Source organism: Capricornis sumatraensis, chromosome 6 (assembly GCF_032405125.1).
Source record: "Capricornis sumatraensis isolate serow.1 chromosome 6, serow.2, whole genome shotgun sequence".
In the NCBI taxonomy this organism is placed as follows: domain Eukaryota; kingdom Metazoa; phylum Chordata; class Mammalia; order Artiodactyla; family Bovidae; genus Capricornis; species Capricornis sumatraensis.
Window position 1 is genome coordinate 35059661 of NC_091074.1, and position 20418 is coordinate 35080078.

Here is a 20418-nt window from a genome sequence, read left to right on the forward strand (position 1 = left end):
ACAGCTAAACTGCTACAAGCTGTATCCTGACATGATTCCACTAGTGAAGAAGGTCGTTTTTCAGAGTTAGGGGTGACATACAGAATGGAATAATGGATCTGGGCTATACTATGTTATTGTACATCACAAGATTTCCTTACACAAATAGTTTAGCTGAAGGAAAATACAACATGTTTGGAAAGACAGGAGTTTTGGCATGGGATAAAATTCAGGGAATTCTAGGTAGGTTAGGAAGGTTGTTCATGATATGCATAATCCATCCATTTTTGAACACTTCTATGCTGCCCACAATGGCAAGTTTCATCCTAGAATCCAGAAATATAATGATAAGACTTCTCAACCCAAGGTCATCTTGTACTAGACACTTCTTTTTGAAGATTTACTATTGCTCAAAAATGCCACCATTAACACTTCACACACAAGCACCTGTACATGTATATACACACACATATATACATGCACAAGATCCAACATCAATTAGTATTCCATGAAAAGCACAGCAAGAAGACAAGAGACACTGCTAAAGAAGCAAAGCTTTGGCATCGCTGTGCTTGAATGCCTTGGGAGGTCATGTGCCTGCCTAGACCTTAGCCACTGCAGTTAGGACTTCTGGTTTACTTGCTGCAAGCACCTGGCTGATACATGGCAGTTAGGGAAAGCAGCACCCTTCATCTTCTCACAGCTTCCAGTGATACTCCCCCACTGGAGTCCAGAACAACTAAGAAATCTCCAGATTTTTCTCCCTTGTTCCTGAACCCCAATGGGCACCATAGCTGACTCTAAGAGACAATCTAAGAAGATTAAGTCAAACCATCCAATTTCCCTGATGTGTATTCTTCACAGCAAACACCTGCCTTTTCAGCTTGACTAGGTGCTCTATGAAGGCACAAACTCTGCATCCCCAGCCCCCAGAAGGCAAATGTTCAGTACATTTTAGGGACGTGCTGCTTCTGTTTAGTCGCTAAGTTGTGTCCAACTCTATGACTCCATGGACTACAGCCCACCAGGCTCTGCTGTCCATGAGATTTCCCAGGCAAGAATACTGGAGTGGGTTGCCATTCCCTTCTCCGGGGGATCTTCCCGACCCAATGATCGAACCCATATATCCTGCCTGGCAGGCAGATTCCTTACAGCTGAGCCATGGGATTCTGAATTAAACTGAGCTCTTAAAACTGAAGCAGTCTAATGCCAAGCTTTATGGCTCAGGGCTGGGTGCTCATCTCATCACCTCTTTTTGTACTTCATCCTACTTAGAGATATTCTGATAAGTACTTGCAATGGACCCTGTGCTGCCCTGCAGATGCTTTCATCACACCATGACATAAAAGGATGCTAATCCTTCTCCATTCAAGACCCTGCTACAAGCTCCATGAAGCAGAAAGTACACCTGCATAGCCTAGTTCTATAGTTCCTGTGCCACAAGTGTCAAGCATTTACTTTGAGCTCAATATTTATTGGCAAACTGAGTTGTCCAAAGATGTTGTCTCTGCTCAACCACAGGAGAAAGAAAGAGACAATGAACAGACTGTAGACCAACCAAGTCAAAGGCTAAGAGAAGACAGAATGACCAAGCTCAGTTAACCTTAATTTTCTGCCTTAAAAGAACACCTAGAAACACCTAAGAGATTTTCCCAAATAACAATAGCAGCAGTATCAAGACATGAAACTAACTCTCTACCAAGTGCCAATGAGCCCATTACTTTGCTCAGTATAGGTAAAACGGCGGGGGGTGGTGGCGGGATTTATTTCAGAGGTGCTGGAAACATCCCATTTATAGAGATTTTTACTTCCTTAAATGGCCAGCACCTTTCATTTCATCATCAAAGCACATTTCAACTCTGAAATTATGGGTTATTTTTTGTTCTTTGTGATTTTCTGGTTTTTTCTTTTCTTTTTCTGATTTTCCACAATGGAAAGGATAAAAAGCTGACATAAAAATTCTCAGAATCTTAGGATACCTTAGTATCTTAGAATATTTATCATTACCTTTATATCATCATCATCAAAACTAGAGTAGAGTACTGTGCTGCGCTCAGGGCTTTGCTAGTATTAACCAACATAACCTTCACAATAACACTGACGGGTGGGCACCGTCAGGGTCTCCACTGGGCAGATGATAAACTCTCGTAGAGAGCCCAGAGTCACAAAGCCGGCCAGGAGTCAAGCTCGAGCAGCGGGAATCCGAGATCGGCATCTTCACAATTATCCGCTATGGCTTCCTACATGGTGTGCACCACCGAGCTCAGAGTTTCTATAAGCCCAAGACAGAAACGGCCGTGAGAGACGTGTACTACAGTGATGAAGACAGGGTAGAAAGGGGCAGCCAAAGGGTACTGAAGGCATGCCTGGATACTTCAGTCCTTCCCTTTAACCTCCTAAAGGGATTAGGACAGTAAGACATTTTTCTGCTAAAGACACACTTCCCTAGAGAGATCTTAACACATCCTCACACAGACATACAGCAAAAGGAGCACAGTATTCATTTCAGTTCCAGAAGAGACACAGACAAAAGCATGCTGTTTTCAACCTCCATTTCCCGGTGGCTTTGCCAGAAAAATCAAATCTTCATCATTTAACTTCATTTCACAGATCTGAGGATTCTACACATCTAAACTGAAAAAAAGAAAATAACTTCAAAATTCTACTGAAAATCTGATAAAATACTAAAGAACATGTTGTTGGGAAGGAGGGAAGCCCCTTAACCTCATCATATCCTGTTAAAACTATTCATATTTTCTTATATTACTTAGAATATATGCACAAATTTTAGGATCCTTGCACAATATCTAGACTATTTTGCATTTTGCTTTTACATTTAATACATCCTAAACACCTATCAATGGCACTCCACTCCAGTACTCTTGCCGGGAGAATCCCATGGACGCAGGAGCCTGGTAGGCTGCAGTCCGTGGGGTCGCTAATAGCCGGACACGACTGAGCGACTTCACTTTCAGTTTTCACTTTCATGCATTGGAGAAGGAAATGGCAACCCACTCCAGTGTTCTGGAGAATCCCAGGGACAGGGGAGCCTGGTGAGCTGCCGTCTGTGGGATTGCACAGAGTCGGACACGACTGAAGCAACTTGGCAGCAGTAGCAGACACCTATCCAATCACTTGCACGGTCTCTCAAAACAATTTTTAATGTCACTGGCAGCAGTGCAAAGTTGCAGATTCTCATGTCATAGATGTACATCAGTGGACAAGGTTCACAGGGACCACAAAAGCTATCTACTTCACTCCTGCCAGGTTAGCACCCACATTACCAGAAAGTCCTATTCTTCTGGCCTTCTCATATGCCTGGGTCATCAAAGTTAGCTTCCTAGATTGCCCAGTTCCACCCCTGAGGACATACTGACTGGAGAGGCAAGGACTACACCAGAAGGCTTGCAAGACTCTGTTGATAGAAAGAGACAGGCAGTGCTCCAAAGACCAATGAGGTGGCTCAGGGCAGGGAAAACGTGAGACTAGCAAGTTCTAAGTGGTGGCTGGCTAGCAATGGCAGCTCTTGTGCAGACCTCCAACTTTGTCCTCAAGCTAATATCCTCTCATTTTATTGAAACCTTTTCCAGGAATGAGTGTGAAGGACTAGAACACCACAATTAGCTACCGGTTGATAAAAATACTGGATCAACCTAATTTAACTAGCAGAAGGCCCTGAGAGAATCCCTTTCAGGCAGACCCCAGATAACAGGCATACAGTACGTGCACAAAATCTTCAGAATGCATTCAAACATAAATAGCTTCAGTTATTTGACCCCTGCATTCACTCAACTTAAAATCTTACCCACCACTCGTGACCTAGAGGGCTGGAAGAAGAAAAACTTCTAAAAAGTGTAAAACAGACTATTGTTTCAGGACCATGAAAGTAAATTTGACCCAGAAATTCTAAATTTAAAGTCCAACTTTAATTTTTAAAGTAATCCTAAAAAGGAAAATACTATAGGCAAAAATACTTTTCCAATAATACTGTCTACAGTGTCAAAAAACTGGATACAATCTAATTCTTAACAATCTGAGAATGGTTACAGTAAATCAACTGGATAACCCATTATATCGCCATTTCAGTAATATTTGTACAATAAATAGAAAAACTAAAAAAAGATCATATAAAAAACAAAAATACAAAATAATTACTCTGGATCAAGCAAGTAATATATAGCTCTATGAACAAAAATAAAACCATACAAAACTAAAAACTTGAGCTAGAGATGGTGAATTTTTTATATTATAATATCTTCCTTGCTGCTACAGATATTTTGCTTTTACAGTGAAAGACCCATTTGTTTCTAATATTTTATTTTTTATTTCTGATGCTAAGTTTTGATCCATTTTTAAAGTTCCTTCCCCATGCAAAGACAATTTTAAGCCAGCTTTAGAGAAAATGACATTTGCTAATTAGTGTTATGCTAACCTTTTCATTGATCCCTTTTCCCATAAATTTATAGATGAAATAATGATGCATGGGTTAAGAAAGTCCTTAAGCTTTATTAAAATCTTTCCAAAAATATCCCTTTAAAATAAAATGTACAACCCTAAAAAGAAAATGCTTTTGCCAAGAAAATTAATATTTTAATGTGACTAGAAAGAAGTTATCAGATAATTTTCAAATCTAGAGCAAAGTATTGATGTTTTAGGTCAACTTCCAAAATGTATAGATGAGCATAAGGAGAAGCCCTAAAGCCATCAATAAGCCAACCTACCTACTTTTCAAAGTATGTCTTCCAGGTATATTATTGGGATATAAAAAAGCTCATTTTCAGAAAAAGTATGGAAAATCATAAAATGTTCACAGAAGTCAGTGAAAAGTGGGTTAGAATAAAGGGTGTTTTAAAGCCCCACAAAACCCAAGATCCTATATGCTTAGGGTAGTATTCTAAACATGTAACCCTAGTGCTTTCAAAGCACCCACTTACCAGTACTGTAACCCAGCCCAGGTGACATGAATATCCAGTATGGTGGGTCATATTTTCCATCTATAGAGCTCCTAGATATCTTGTTTGGTGGGTTTACATCATAATAAACCCAGAAAAGAATAGCAAGAGAAGTGGCAGCGTGAAAGAGTTAGAACAGCCGAAGCTCACCAAATACATCCCGTGCCAAGGTGAACATAAGCCCTGAACAAAAGGGTATTAGAACACATAGGCTGCTGTTTTCATTTTAATTACATGATATGAAGGCAAAAAAGTGCCTCCCTAAACACTCCCCTCTCAACACACCTCAAGATACACAGTAGTCAATAAAGGTTTGCTGAACTGGACACACTCAAGCAATCATTCTTTATCATAATCTTTCTCAAGGAAAGATAGAAGATTCTATTGCTTAACAATCACACACTGCAATGTCCTAATGACATACATTGTTTTCAGCCAAAGAGACATATAATCTATTCCAGTGGTCTTTTAACCCTGGATACAAGCCCCAATCAGTAAAAATTCAGCATGCGAGCCTCTGATATTTTTATTTAGAAATTATATGGATCTTACATTAATTTAAAATATGAAAACAACTTTTATTTGAGGAAAATGTAGAAATATTAAGTTCTAATATTTTTTCCTACATCTCCACATATCATCTTATACAACCAGTATGAAACCACCCATTCTATTATATTTCCATATTTATAACACCAATATTTGGTGAAATAGAATGTGTGTGTTATACTCAGACTACAACTAGCATAATTTCTTGGACGACTTACAAGACACTGGTAATCAGAAGCATTCAGTCAGTATTAGGTAATCTACTTCAATGCCTGGCTACTATAACCCTCTCACTTTACTAATGAGCAAACAAAGGCAAAGACACAACCAGTGGCCTCCTCCAACCAACGTCACACAAGCCAGGCATGGCACAACCAGGACTATGTTATGGCCACTATTCCCAGAGACCTCATGGGCAAAGACTCCTGTCTCTTCACTCCTCGTTCACACAAGCAGGGCTTCCTGTCCCAGTCATCACTGCACTGCAGCCTGAGAGAGAATCTGGTCAACAGAGTCCAGGGGATGCCACAGCAGAGAAACCCACCACTAGAGGTTTTCATGGAACGGATGAAACAGCAGCTCATCTTGGGAAGACAAACAGTTTATCTAAAATCTGAGTTCAACCTGATATTCATAGTCTTTCTATAGGAAATGAATCAAACTAGAGAACACTTAATAAATCTAGGAAAGGGAGGATAGAGGAGGAAAAATTTTTCAAAGGGAAGATATTGGGAATAGATTGCAAATGTAAAGAAATCTAAAATGTTGCAAGTGTGATCTTAGTTAAATTTAAAATTTAAATTTTTCCATTTAGGGAAAATACTCTCTCATCCAGAATCTATTAGAGCAGAAACAGGCATTCAAGATCATTTGTAATACAAAACTCTCATTTTAGACAGGAGAAAACTGAGACTCTGGAGACTAGGGGAAAAAATTTCATCTTAGAAGACTAGAAAAATATTTCACACAAACATTGATTGTATGAAGGAAGTGACTGTGAATTCTACAGGGAATAAAGATGGATAGCATCCATCTCCCTCTCTGAAAAATAAATTAATACATTTTTTGTTTTATTTTCTAAAAATGAAATGTACTGCCAAAACACAATTATTTAGAAGAAATGTGACAACAGTGACGAGTCTGCTATGCTCATACTATTGGCTATTAACTTCGTGTATTTCAGCTTTTCAGGTGGGTTTTATTGGCAGAAAAGTTTCTAAGAATTAAGAAAGTTAGAGATGAGTTCAATTCCTCCTCTCATTCACCTCTCTAGAAAATCACCATCTAAAATCACCATCTCTATACTGTTACTCAAACTCAAGCTATACTATCAAGCAATGGCAGCATTCACAGGTTCTGGATACTACTTCAGTTCAGTTCAGTTCAGTCAGTTCAGTTCAGTCGCTCAGTCGTGTCTGACTCTTTGCAACCCCATGAATTGCAGCACGCCAGGCCTCCCTGTCCATCACCAACTCCCGGAGTTCACTCAGACTCACGTCCATCGAGTCCATGATGCCATCCAGCCATCTCATCCTCTGTCATCCCCTTCTCCTCCTGCCCCCAATCCCTCCCAGCATCAGAGTCTTTTCCAATGAGTAAAGTCTTCGCATGAGGTGGCCAAAGTACTGGAGTTTCAGCTTTAGCATCATTCCTTCCAAAGAAATCCCAGGGTTGATCTCCTTGCAGTCCAAGGGACTCTCAAGAGTCTTCTCCAACACCACACTTCAAAAGCATAAATTCTTCGGCACTCTGCCTTATTCACAGTCCAACTCTCACATCCATACATGACCATTGGAAAAACCATAGCCTTGACTAGATGGACCTTTGTTGGCAAAGTAATATCTCTGCTTTTGAATATACTATCTAGGTTGGTCATAACTTTTCTTCCAAGGAGTAAGCATCTTTTAATTTCATGGCTGCAGTCACCATCTGCAGTGATTCTGGAGCCCAAAAAATAAAGTCTGACACTGTTTCCACTGTTTCCCCATCTATTTCCCATGAAGTGATGGGACTGGATGCCATGATCTTCGTTTTCTGAATGTTGAGCTTTAAGCCAACTTTTTCACTCTCCTCTTTCACTTTCATCAAGAGGCTCTTTAGTTCCTCTTCACTTTCTGCCATAAGGGTGGTGTCATCTGCATATCTGAGGTTATTGATATTTCTCCTGGCAATCTTGATTCCAGCTTGTGTTTCTTCCAGCCCAGCGTTTCTCATGATGTACTCTGCATATAAGGTAAATAAGCAGGGTGACAATATATAGCCTTGTCGTACTCCTTTTCCTATTTGGAACCAGTCTGTTGTTCCATGTCCAGTTCTAACTGTTGCTTCCTGACCTGCATACAGATTTCTCAAGAGGCAGGTCAGGTGGTCTGGTATTCCCATCTCTTTCAGAATTTTCCACAGTTTATTGTAATCCACACAGTCAAAGGCTTTGGCATAGTCAATAAAGCAGAAATAGATGTTTTTCTGGAACTCTCTTGCTTTTTCCATGATGCTACCAAAAGTCACATATTAAATCAACTGCTACTTACCTTCCTTTCCATTATTCTGATTGGATCTATCTGCTGAATACCTAAATTCCTCAACAATTCAAGGGCCCTAATCCTCTATCATCATGATAAGAGAAAGGGGCCAAGACTGAGGAAATTCCCTGATGCAGCCTTGCCTTGACCATAAAGAGCAGGCAGAGACCTGACCTCAGAACCAAAAGCCACTTTCCATCCCCCAGATGCCATTTGGGCTTTGGAAGCCCCTCAGACTACATCATCTTTATAAAGTGGAGTAAGGAAATAGGAGGTTTCCCGATTAACTAACTAGCAGTTGTTTCTGCAATCAGTGCATGTTTGGCCTTGCCGAGGTTCCAGTTTTAGTGATGCTATGTAAAAACCACAAAGCTCTAACACAATAAGAAAAAGCAAAGAGCCAGAGCATCCATGTGCCTCTCACTTCTTACTCACCCACCACATCCTGCCCTTTAACTGGTCCACCTGATGGCCTTCTTAACACTGAAACCCTAAGCATACGTTCTCCAAAAACCATGCGAGTTGTGTGTTTCTGAACACAAGGCCAAAGACATCTGTGCACAAGTACAGCACAGATAACGCTCAGTATGCACAGATATACTGTTTGGGGAAGACTGTTGTGAAATGAAAGACAGTAGGTTAGAAACTTATCAATGAAAAAATTACTTCCATCACTTTGTTATCAGCACCATTCATTCAATAAATATTGCACAGCCTTCAATATAAATGGACTGGTAAAGGTACTTTGTAGCTTTCCAGTAACCTACTACATATTCACTTCATGCACTGATTCATTAGCTGAAAAAATAATCATGGAACTCCAGTTATGTTAGACCCAGAGAATATGAACAAAGATAGAGCCTCAATTCCCAAAGACAGTGATTCTGAGGCCAATTTAAATTTGAGAAAATCATTTGGGAAGTTGTCTTAAAAAATTAGGATTTCATTTTCTTACTGCAAGAGACATGGATCCAGTAAGAATGGGATGTGAACAGGAAACCATACTTTTATCAAGAACCTCCAAGTAATTCTACTGTAGATGAACTGGGAACCAGTGGTCTCAGAGAGGTTAGAATATATACAGAAAGACATATTCAAGGAATTATCTAGAGTCCAAATGAGTATCAGTGAACAGGACTATAGGACTTCACTGAACTGAGAAACCTGATCACAGGTATATGCAGAAGATGGGCCTTGTAGTGGCATCACAAACATCACAGAACATGACATCACAAATATCACAAAACATGAAACCTATGTAAATGGGAAAGAAATTAGTGTAAGGAAAGGTGAAACTGCTCTCTGAATATAGAACAAGAGAATCCACTTGACAGGGCAAGGATGTAGTGCCAGACTGCCAAAAATTAATTTCTCGATTCTTTAAATATCATTTTCCCCCAAACTATTCTACAGAACCACCCAAGCTACACAGTTCTGTTGTTTCGTTGCTAAGTCGTGTCCTACTCTTTTGCAACCCCACAGACTGTAGCCTGCCAGGCTGCTCTGGCCATGGGATTTCCCAGGCAAGAATACTGGAGTGTGTGGCCATTTCCTTCTCCAGGACATAGTTCTAAAGGATATAATATCATAATTTTAGGAAAGAGACTTACAAACACTGTATCTCACTTCTACCATGCAGTTACAAAAATAATTTATTGAAATGAAAACATATGGGAGTTTAAGAAACCCCTTATTAAATAGCTGCACAATCTGAGGGCCGCAATGCCCTTGTGATGAAGAACCAATCACACATGTCAGGAGAAAGGCAGAACAGAGGCTACAGTCCAGGTCTCCTGACCCCCAGGAAACCCTAACACTATACTATCCACAGGTCCTGAATGCCAACCTCCTAGTTTACCTCTAAATTGTCTGCAAAGGCCCATTTCCTGAACTCTACTGCAATTTCATACAGCTTGGACAGAAGGCATCGAAGGAGGAAAAGGCAATTTCATTTTCTAGAAATTAATTAAAACATACATTTTTATAAACAGCTGGTATTCCATATCACCGTATGCTGTGCTTGGGCGAGTGTTACTTCCAAAAATATTAAAGCTGCTCTGGTGGAATTGGATCCAAGATCGATTCTTAGCTGGCAACCTAGACAAATCCCTGCTTTACACTGAAGATCTAGAAAAGGGTAGCTGGCAGGACTTCATCCATTAATAGTTGGTCCCTGATATGCAGTTCTCCCTTTAGCTAGACAAAAACCTACCCAGAATTTTTGCTGGAAATTAAAGCTACCCATTAAAAACATCCTCCAAACAAGTCACTGAGTCTTCCAGCTGTGAATATATGTTGTTACTCTATTTTTTCTCACTTCCAAGTCTTAAAATCAGAGTCAAGAAGGCTGACGTCACCGAGGCACCCTTCTTCTCATTAGGTAAGACCCTGACGTGTGCCTACTTATACACATAGATTAATACACGCACACCCCATAATAAAGCTATCTGGCCATCTCCAGAGCTAGATATGTAATTTTAAGCCTGGCACTGTGTTTGAGAAATAGATTAATGCTCCTACTCTACTTCCTGACAATTTAAAGATTCTATTTGGGCAAGGGGCCCCCAGGGATGTGAGGGGGCAGGGAAGAGATTTGCACACTCTCACAGGGCCCATGTACCAGTGACAATGCTAAGTGCTTGACCTATTTTGGCTCACTTGCACAACCACACATGACACTGAATGATAGAATCATATTCAAAAGAGGAAACTGAGGCTCAGGGTGCTTAAGCAACTTTCTCATGGCCATGTGGTCACTCTGATATGCAGTGATTTGCACTTTGTGCTGCAAAAACACTCCTCAGAGGGACAGTGTTCCTTGACTCAAGGGAGCTTACAGTGATCGCATCATTTGTATATTCATCTCCACAACCAGCCTCGCAATGGCTGGAAAAAAGAAAGAAATGTCAGGTGTAGAGAGGTTAAAATACAGCAGAGGAGAGGCCAAAAGCCAAATTTCACAGACCACCACTGTGTGAGTGAGTCACTGTTGCTGAATCACTAGACAAAAACAACAATAACAACAACAAAAAACACTCCCCATGGTTCATGTACAAAGCGCCACACGGCCGCTCTGGATGCCAGGTGTCTTTTCAGCTGAGGCCATCTGGAGCCTCTATCTCAGGAGGTTTACCTGGGCTTAATCTTCTGTTTATGTGGTCATCACAGCAGATGAAGGGTATAGAAGGATGACAAATACCTTTACCTTCTCAGAGCACTACCAGAGCACAGCCACCGCAATGTTTTTTTTTTTTTTTTCCAGCTGATAATATTCATCGCATTACATACAAATTCAGTTCAGTTCAGTTCAGTCACTCAGTCATGTCTGACTCTGCGACCCCATGGACTGCAGCATGCCAGGCTTTTCTGTCCTTCACCAATTCCCAGAGCTTGCCTAAACTCATTCTATCGAGTCTGTGATTCCATCTTCATCTCATCCTGTCATTCCCTTCTCCTCCTGCCTTCAATCTTTCACAGCATCAGGGTTTTTTCCAATGAGTCAGTACTTCGCATCAGGTGGCCAAAGTATTGGAGCCTCAGCTTCAGCATCAGTCCTTCAATGAATATTCAGGGTTGATTTCCTTTAGGATTGACTGGTTTGATCTCCTTGCAGTCCAAGTGACTCTCATGAGTCTTCTCCAACACCACAGTTCAAAACCGTTAATTCTTTGGTGCTCAGCTTTCTTTATGGTCCAACTCTCACATCCATACATGATTACCTTCTCACACTATCCATATTGGAAAAACCATAGCTTTGACTATACAGACCTTTGTCAGTAATGTCTCTGCTTTTTAAAATGCTGTCTAGGTTGGTCATAACTTTCCTTCCAAGGAGCAAGTGCCTTTTAATTTCATGGCTGCAGTCACCATCTGCAGTGATTTTGGAGCCCAAGAAAATAAAATCTGTCACTGTTTCCATTGTTTCCCCATCTATTTGTCATGAAGTGATGGGACAGGATGCCATGATCTTCATATTTTGAGTTTTAAGCCAGTTTTTTCACTCTCCTCTTTCATTTTCATCAAAAGGCTATTTAGTTACTCTTTGCTTTCTGCCATAAGGGTGGTGTCATCGCATATCTGAGATTATTGATGTTTCTCCCAGCAATCTTGATTCCAGCCTGTGCTTCATCCAGTCCAGCATTTCACATGAGGTACTCTGCATATAAGTTAAATAAGCAAGATGACAATACACAGCCCTGACGTACTCTGTTCCCAATCTGGAACCAGTCTGTTGTTCCATGTCTGGTTCTAAGTGTTGCTTCTTGACCTGCATACAGGTTTCACAGGAGGCAGGTAAGGTGGTCTGATTCCCTTCTCTTTAAGAATTTTCCACAGTTTTGTGATACACACAATCAAAGGCTTTAGTGTAGTCAATGAAGCAGAAATAGATGTATTTCTGGGACTCTCTTGCTCTTTCTATGATCCAATGCATGTTACAATTTGATCTCTGGTTCCTCTGCCTTTTCAAAACCCAGCTTGAACATCTGGAAGCTCTCAGTTCACATACTGTTGAAGCCTAGCTTAGAGAATGTTGAGCATTACTTTGCTAGCTGTGAGATGAATGCAATTATGCAGTAGTTTGAACATTTTTGGCATTACGTTTCTTTGGGATTGGAATGAAAACTGACCTTTTCCAGTCCTGTGGTTACTGCTGAGTTTTCCAAAGTTGCTGGCATATTGAATGCAGCACTTTCACAGCATCATCTTTTAGGATTTTATCAGCTGGAATTTCATCACATCTACTAGCTTTGTTTGCAGTGATGCTTCCTAAGGCCACCTGAAGGCATTCAAGGATGTCTGACTCTAGGTAAGTGATGACACTTTTGTGGTTTCTGGGTCATTAAGATCTTTCTAGTATAGTTCTTCTGTGTTTTTCTGCTCTTCTTCTTAATATCTTCTGTTTCTGTTAGGTCCATACTGTTTCTCTCCTTTATTGTGCCCATCTTTACATGAAATGGTCCCTTCATAGCTCTAATTTTCTTAAAGACATCTCTAGAGTTTCCCATTCTATTGTTTTCCTCTATATCTTTGCATTGATCACTTTGGAAGTCTTTCTTATATCTCCTTGCTATTGTTTGGAACTCTGCATTCAGATGGATGTATCTTTCCTCTTCTCCTTTGCCTTTCACTTCTCTTCTTTTCTCAGCTATTTGTAAGGCCTCCTCAGACAACCATGTTGCCTTTTTGCATCTCTTCTTTCTGGGGATGGTTTTGATCATCACCTCCTGAACAATGTTATGAAGTTCCGTCCATAGTTCTTCAGGCAACCTGTCTATAAGATCCAATCCCTTGAATCTATTTGTCACTTCCACTGTATAATCATAAGGGATTTGATTTAGGTCATACCTGAATGGTCCAGTGGTTTTCTCTACTTTCTTCATTTCAGTCTTAATTTTGCAATAAGGAGTTCACGATCTGAGCCACAGTTAGCTACTGGTCTTGTTTTTGCTGACTGTATACAGCTGTCTAAGTTCTTACACTGTTGCAAAAGTTCTAGGGTCCACAACAAATTTCCCAACCTGGGGACCCAGCAAAGGGACTGAGAGCCCCCAGGGAATTTGACTTTGAAGGCCAGTTGGATCTGATTACAGAACTTCCACAGGACTGGGGAAACACACTCTTGGTGGGTACAAACAAAACAAAACATACAAATTACACTCCCAGAGTTAAAAACCCTGAACTTCACATTCATATTTTTTCATGCCATTGTAACTACATTAAAAACACCTTATAATTATGATTGCTTTATTTCTAATTTTAAAATTCAGATAATGGATAGTGTCTGCTTGTTAACACGTTACTTGTGTTACTTTTCTCTTTCTGGCAAAATCACTGCAGGCAAGAAGGCCACAGCTTCTGGTCTTTGAGAAGAGCTTTCAGCTGGGCCATGAATGAGGGCTCCAGCAAAGTGGTTGGGGAAGGGGCACCTTCTGAGAGCTCTGCTACTCTTCCCCATGAGAAAGTCAGCCTCTGCCTCTTGCAGCAAGCTTGGCTGCAGAGGACCCCAGGACTCTCTGTACTGTGGGTGCCGTGCAGCACTGCAGGATGGCTAGTATCTCACTGGGGGTGCTCAATGACAGGTAGTGCTTTTGTTCCCTGAGTGTACTAGAAGAAGAGTGGCTTTAGAATCTGCCAAATATGACTGATAGTCCCAGTTCCTCTACTCAATGGCTTGAAAGTGGTATTGAATGTTTCCCATCTCCCTAGCAGGAGAATCTTGAGATTAAATGAGGACAGGTGCACACAACAGGTAGTCCAGGGCCTGACAGTGAGTCCAGGAGAAACAAAGTCGTCCAGGCTCAGAGTGAGGGGAGTTGGGCAAGGCAAAACCACAGTGTTGTAGTAAGGAGAGGCCAAGGCCTCTCTTGTAGTGCAGGCCTCCTCTCCCTTCACTCTTCCAGAAATTAAAGAGCTCAGAAACATATGAGGGACACAAGGGGCAAAGCCAAGGGAAGATGGGAAAGGCATGTTGGAGGCCATGCATTGGAGAGGGGCTGTCAAACACCTGCAAGAATCTTGCAGAAAAACATATTCATGCACACATGTAACATTCTGCACTTCATCTCAGGTCATCCCCAGACTCCATAAGAACTACTGATTCGATGGCCTTCAATTTACTGGGTAAGGGTAGCTGGTATGCGTCTTGAAATAACTGCTCTAGATTGCCAGTGTTTCACTCTTTAAAAAAAAAAAAAAACAACAAAAACATAATTACTGCCATTTGAAAATAAATGCAAGCTCACAAGCCTTTAACAAAATAATGAAAACAAAACTGGAGCAGGAAATAATAAGAGATAAGAAAACAACCAAACTACAGCCATTCTGAAGCTACATCTCAGGCTCAGCTTCCCTGGTGAAGGTTCAAGAAGGGACAGCTCTGTGGTTCTCTAACCTCAGGCCCCCTCAATATCACTGCTAGTGTTCCCAAATCCAGCCCCAGGCCAGAGGAAATCTGGAGAAACTCATGTGGGGTGAGATGCTCCTGACATATGGTACCGGGCAGAGGTCAGACCCCATCCCAGACTGCACCTGCTGAGGCAGACAAACACGACTCCCACGGGCTTCCGTCTGCTGTATGCTGTGGCCTGGGAGACCTCTCCCACCCCCGAAGAGAGCCATCAGGTCAGACACAGAGGACCAGGTGCAGAAGTCCAAAAGAAAACAAGGAGAAAAGAACAGCTTCTCCGCTCTGCTTAATCAACCACAGAGCAGGGAGACTGACTTGTGCTCTTTTCTCTAATTGCCTTGGGGGTAACCCTGGAGTGTGGACAGACTGCCTGGGTCTGGATCTCTGTGAAGACACAGAGTGACCTTGAGCTCTCTTTCACTTTGACAAATTATACCCTCGATATATGTAGTTCCACACAGGAAGCTGATTAAGAAGAAAGACATCTACCGTACACCCTATCCCTACCAATTCCCACACCTTAGATCATTTCTAGAGGGCTCACTTAACCTTCTTCAGTCTTTGAATTTCCAAGACCAAGTAAAGGGGTGTGGAACTGAGAGACAGAAAAGCTAGACTGAAGTCCTGGTTCTTTCACTTACTAGCTGCTTCCCCTTTGGAAACTTACTCTCTGCCTAGCTCCCTCACGTGTGTGTGTGTGTGTATGAGACATGCGCATGTGAGAGACGTGTGTGTGATTACCACACAAGGCTCCTGTTGAGAGGCTCCCATGAGGGGACAGGGAGGCATACGATTTAAATAGCTCCAAACAGAAGCCATCGGCTGTACTGGTGGCAATGAGGAGGGGTGGGCTATAAAAGGACCATGTGTCCCCCTAGCCCTGCAGTTAGGATTCGGCTCACTCTACACAGCAGGAAAAGGTGGGGCTCCCAGACAAGACCCAGGCAACAACAGCTGACTTGGACAAAAACACGTATAGACCACTCCTGCCGTCCCCTCCCCTCCTCTGCTGTCCATCCACACTCAATGATCCAGTGTTAAAGGGCAGTCTATAGAGCTTGGTGACAAAGGGCCACCTAAAAGTACAGGTAAGAGAGGGGACCAGTATACTCACGGCACGTTCCTTAAACTGCAGCACAAACCCTTTCCAGAAAGCTATGGCCAGAGGCAAAGGGACTCCATCTGTCAGGCTAACCCCAACCAAGGCTTACAACCAAATACGAAAACAATCCTTATCCCAGATACACTCTGAATATATATTCTTCATTTAACAATGGAAAATCAATGCTGCCCTTCTTCACTACCACAGGATTTCTACTTGATCCAAAATTCATCAACCAAGAAACTGGCAGTTTCCAAAGCCTGGGCCCAACACCCCATACAGCAGAGAGGATCACCGAAACCATCTACCTTCAGTTGCTGTATCCTTTCTCTACTTAAAGACACTGGGGTCCTCAAAGAAATGGCTGATTTCAGAGGTCAGGTGGAGTAGGGACAAGATGATCCTGGAACATGTCTTTATGCCAGAAAGTAATAAAAATTCTCAAAAAAAAAAAAAAGGAAATACTACATGGGCATAAAAGCCAGCCAGAAGGGGCTCCCACTGGACAAGTCAGGGACAATTCAAGCACCAGATAACTGAATTCAACTGTGACTTACAAAGAACTGGAAAATAGAATTCACGAGTCTATATCGATAACTGATTGAGAGTTAGACAGACAAGAATGAAGGAAGGAATACTTGCTTAGAGTAGAATGCTAAAAGCTGACTGGTAAATATTGAAGAAGTATTGAATTGGAATTTCGTGATTTTGTACTTATCATAGAAAATATTGGATCTAGTAAGAATCAACAACGGATGCTAAACACTAAATGGATTTTGATGAGAAGCAGGATAGTTTCATGATCTTAAAGTATCTCCTCATAGATTTATTTTCCCTCTTCTGCAACTAGTAAGCAAACAGTAATGATACAGTCAAGACACTGGATCACACCCTGGCAAAGTGATCAGAGTTCTCTCCACCAACAGGACTTATTCATCTCCAGTTGTGACATCCTGAGATGGATACAACATCATCTCTGCAATATTCCAACTGAGACTGTATAACCAGAATCCATCCCCGAGGAAACATCAAACAACTCCAAACTTAAGACCATTCTATTATTTTTAAGAGTGGAGGGGTATACTCTTAAAAACTGTAAATGTCACAAACGATAAACAAGGCTGTGGCAGTGTCTCAGATAAAATAAAGCTAATGAATGAAATAAATGGAATGATCTGAGCACAGACTAGATTCTGTATTGGAGGGGAAAATATCATAAAAGACACTTCCTCAGGAAACAACATAGGCCCAGCACTGCACCAGAAAACCAAAGGTATTACTCCATTTGAACTAATATTCTTTCATATTTCCAGGAGTCATATACGGATGTGAGAGTTGAACCATAAAGAATACTGAAGGCAAAAAACTGATGCTTTTGAACTCTGGTGCTGGAAAAGACTCTTGAGAGTCCCTTGGACTGTAAGGCGATCAAACCAGTCAATCTTAAAGGAACTCAACCCTGAATATTCATTGGAAGGTCTGATGCTGAAGCTGAGGCTTAATACTTTGGCCACCTGATGCAAAGAGCCGACTTACTGGAAAAGACCCTGAAGTTGGAAAAGATAGAAGTAAGGAGGAGAAGGGAGTGACAGAGGATGAGATGGTTTGATGGCATCACCAACTCAATGAGCAAACTCGGGGCGATAGTGAAGGACAAGGAAGCCTGGCATGCTGCAGTCCATGGGTCGCAAAGAGTTGGATACAACCCAGTGACAGAACAACAATAAGTTTTTAGTTGGCACATCACATTTTTTTTTTGCGGGGGTAGTCTTTGTAGAGGGATAAAAAAAAATAAAGTTGAGAAGAGCTATGATAAAACATAGACATCCCATAGTTAGAGGCTGAATCTGGAAACAGGAGACTTTTAACTCACAGGTGGTCTGGGTACTCAATTCCAAATGTCCTTATTCCTATGGGAACACTTTTTAATCAAGCTACTTCCTAAGAGATTCCTGCCCTCTTAAGAAAACTACTGAAATTACCTCCCTGCTTCTGACAGATCCCTGACGAAGAACTGGAAGCTATCCTCCCATTTGGACAGTGCAGATGGCTTATTTGCATATTATAATTCTCCCAGTTGATAACTGTTTGGGGGGGATATGGGAAGAAGCAGATGGGTGGGCAAACTTCTTTTTTTTTAATGTGTCACTCTGGCAAGTAACCAGGCTAATAAGTAATCCCTAAATAGTAAACTTTCACCAAAACGCATATGTGAATTCATTAAAAGGTTACAAGAAGGTCACTTTATAAATACAGAAAATTCCAAAATGACAAATAGCCTGATTCTAGTTTCCCCAAAATATCATTTGAAAATAATCAAAAGAAGCCAAACTTCATGGCTCTGGAGGCAGGTAGTCATAATTTTTTTAAAAAATGCATAAAATAGGAATATTGGTGATGGACAAATGATAGAAATTAAAGGTTGGAAAGTAAAGTTTTTACTGAGCAAAGTGGAAAATGAAGCACAAAACTAAGGCCACTACTGGCATAATTTCAGTCAACAAGTTTTCTTGATTTGCCCAAAATAAGCAGATAACATAGTAAAATTTGTCTTTGTCATGAATTATCCTTGTAATGGTTTAATTCTTCACTTATCACACACAGAGACAGGTAAAATACAAGCTGAAGCTCAGGCATGTTTTGCTGAATTCCGGGCCTTTATGCCATCATCAGCCAGACTTCAGCAGACAATCTCAAATGACTTTAAATATCATCCTGCCAACAGTACTTTAGACAGAGGTAAAGAACAATGATGATACTCTCCACATCCTTCAGATGAGCTGTGCAAAAATTCTTGAGAATATGTGAATCAGGTCTTGATCAAAATGAAATACAGACAATATACAAAAGTCTCCTGGGATTGTGATTAGGGGACATGTTATACAAAGCAGGAAGTGAATGATGGTGCCACAGAAAATCAAGACAACAGTCAACCCACTGGCTGATCAAGAGGTACATCCTGTACACATTTGGTGGATGTAAACTAGCACAAGAAAGTAATTTTGCAATATGTACTCATATCCAACAGTTCCCATGCTGATCAATCTCCAAAGAAATAATCCTGAACAGTGGAAGTGTTCTATGCACAGACACTCACTATAAAATTATCTACAACTTATCTAAAGAAAAAAAAGGCAACAACCTATCCCTTTGCAGATTGTTGGTTATAGAAATAATGTTACAACCACATTATAAACCTGTCTATAAGCATGAAAATGAGTTTTTTAAAGGGCATTGAAATGAAACAATAAAATGTTTGCATTTTTGATACATGAAAACCAATGCCATCAACTAAAACTGTTGACATCTGTAAAAGCTGTAAAACCTTCTCATAAAGTATATATTGTAAATATTTAATGAAAAATAACTCTCTAATAAATAAACTATCTGGACATCAAACATAATAACTCTCAAATATTTTGAAGATAATATCCTTCTGGGCATCTCCATCTTTCAAACCCCTGCAATATAACCAATTCAAAACTAGTCATCTCTACCTCCTCCTAAACATACTCCTCTTCCTACCCTGGTCTTCCCCAACCTACTGATGGTACCACCACACAGCAAATCTCTCAGGACAGAAAACCTAGGCTTGGCCCTCTTCCTTCACATCCAATCTGATGAATTTACCAAGTCTGATGAACTCCATCTTGAAAAACCTTTCTGATCTTTCCATTTCTCTCCAACCCCATTGCTGGATCATCAGCTAATGCCACCATTTTTTCAGGCCCAGTTTACTGCACCAACCTTCTATGTCTGCCCCCAAAACTAGTAGACTCAGGCTTTGCCTAGGTTCAGATCTTAGCTCATCACTTAGTAGCTGTATGTTTGGAATCATGTTACTTAGCTTCCCTGTGCTTCAATGTCATCAATTAACTGGAGAAAATAATAGTACCTGTCTCACAGGGCAGTGAGAGTTAAATAAGTTAATATGTGTAAGCAGTTAGGACAGCGCCTGATACCTAAGAAGCACTACAAGTATTTGTTCTTATTGTTATGCCTTTTTCCTCACTGCAGCCCAGCACAAAGTGCAGTGTCTGGTACATAGCAGATGCTCTGTGAACACTTAGTGAGCGGCTATTTCAGTCATACACTGATCATATACCAGTAAGATTTGAAGCCAAATATTCCTCAATGTTATATATCCTTATTCCTGCCAACACTTTGTAATAATTTGAAATGGAGCCTCAATTAACTTCAGGGACCAACCTGAAAAAAAAAATGGCTATACATTTTAATTTCTTTGAAATCTGAAGTTTTAAATTCATTTGTTCCAACTACTTGAGTGTTTTTTCTTGGGAAAATTTTAACTGGTATCCTGAAAATTTTTTAAAATTATACTAAATGCGCAGCCATCTGTCCTATCTTCTCAGAAAGCACCAAGATACTACATCTCAGAATAAGAAA

At 40.8% G+C, this 20418-nt stretch overlaps 1 protein-coding gene across 1 annotated transcript in view; it reads right to left on the bottom strand.

The window, feature by feature from the left end:
• Window positions 1-20418, bottom strand: part of SH3GL2 (SH3 domain containing GRB2 like 2, endophilin A1) — a 222281-nt gene that overhangs the window by 155008 nt on the left and 46855 nt on the right. The gene's annotated exons all lie outside the window — the stretch shown is intronic.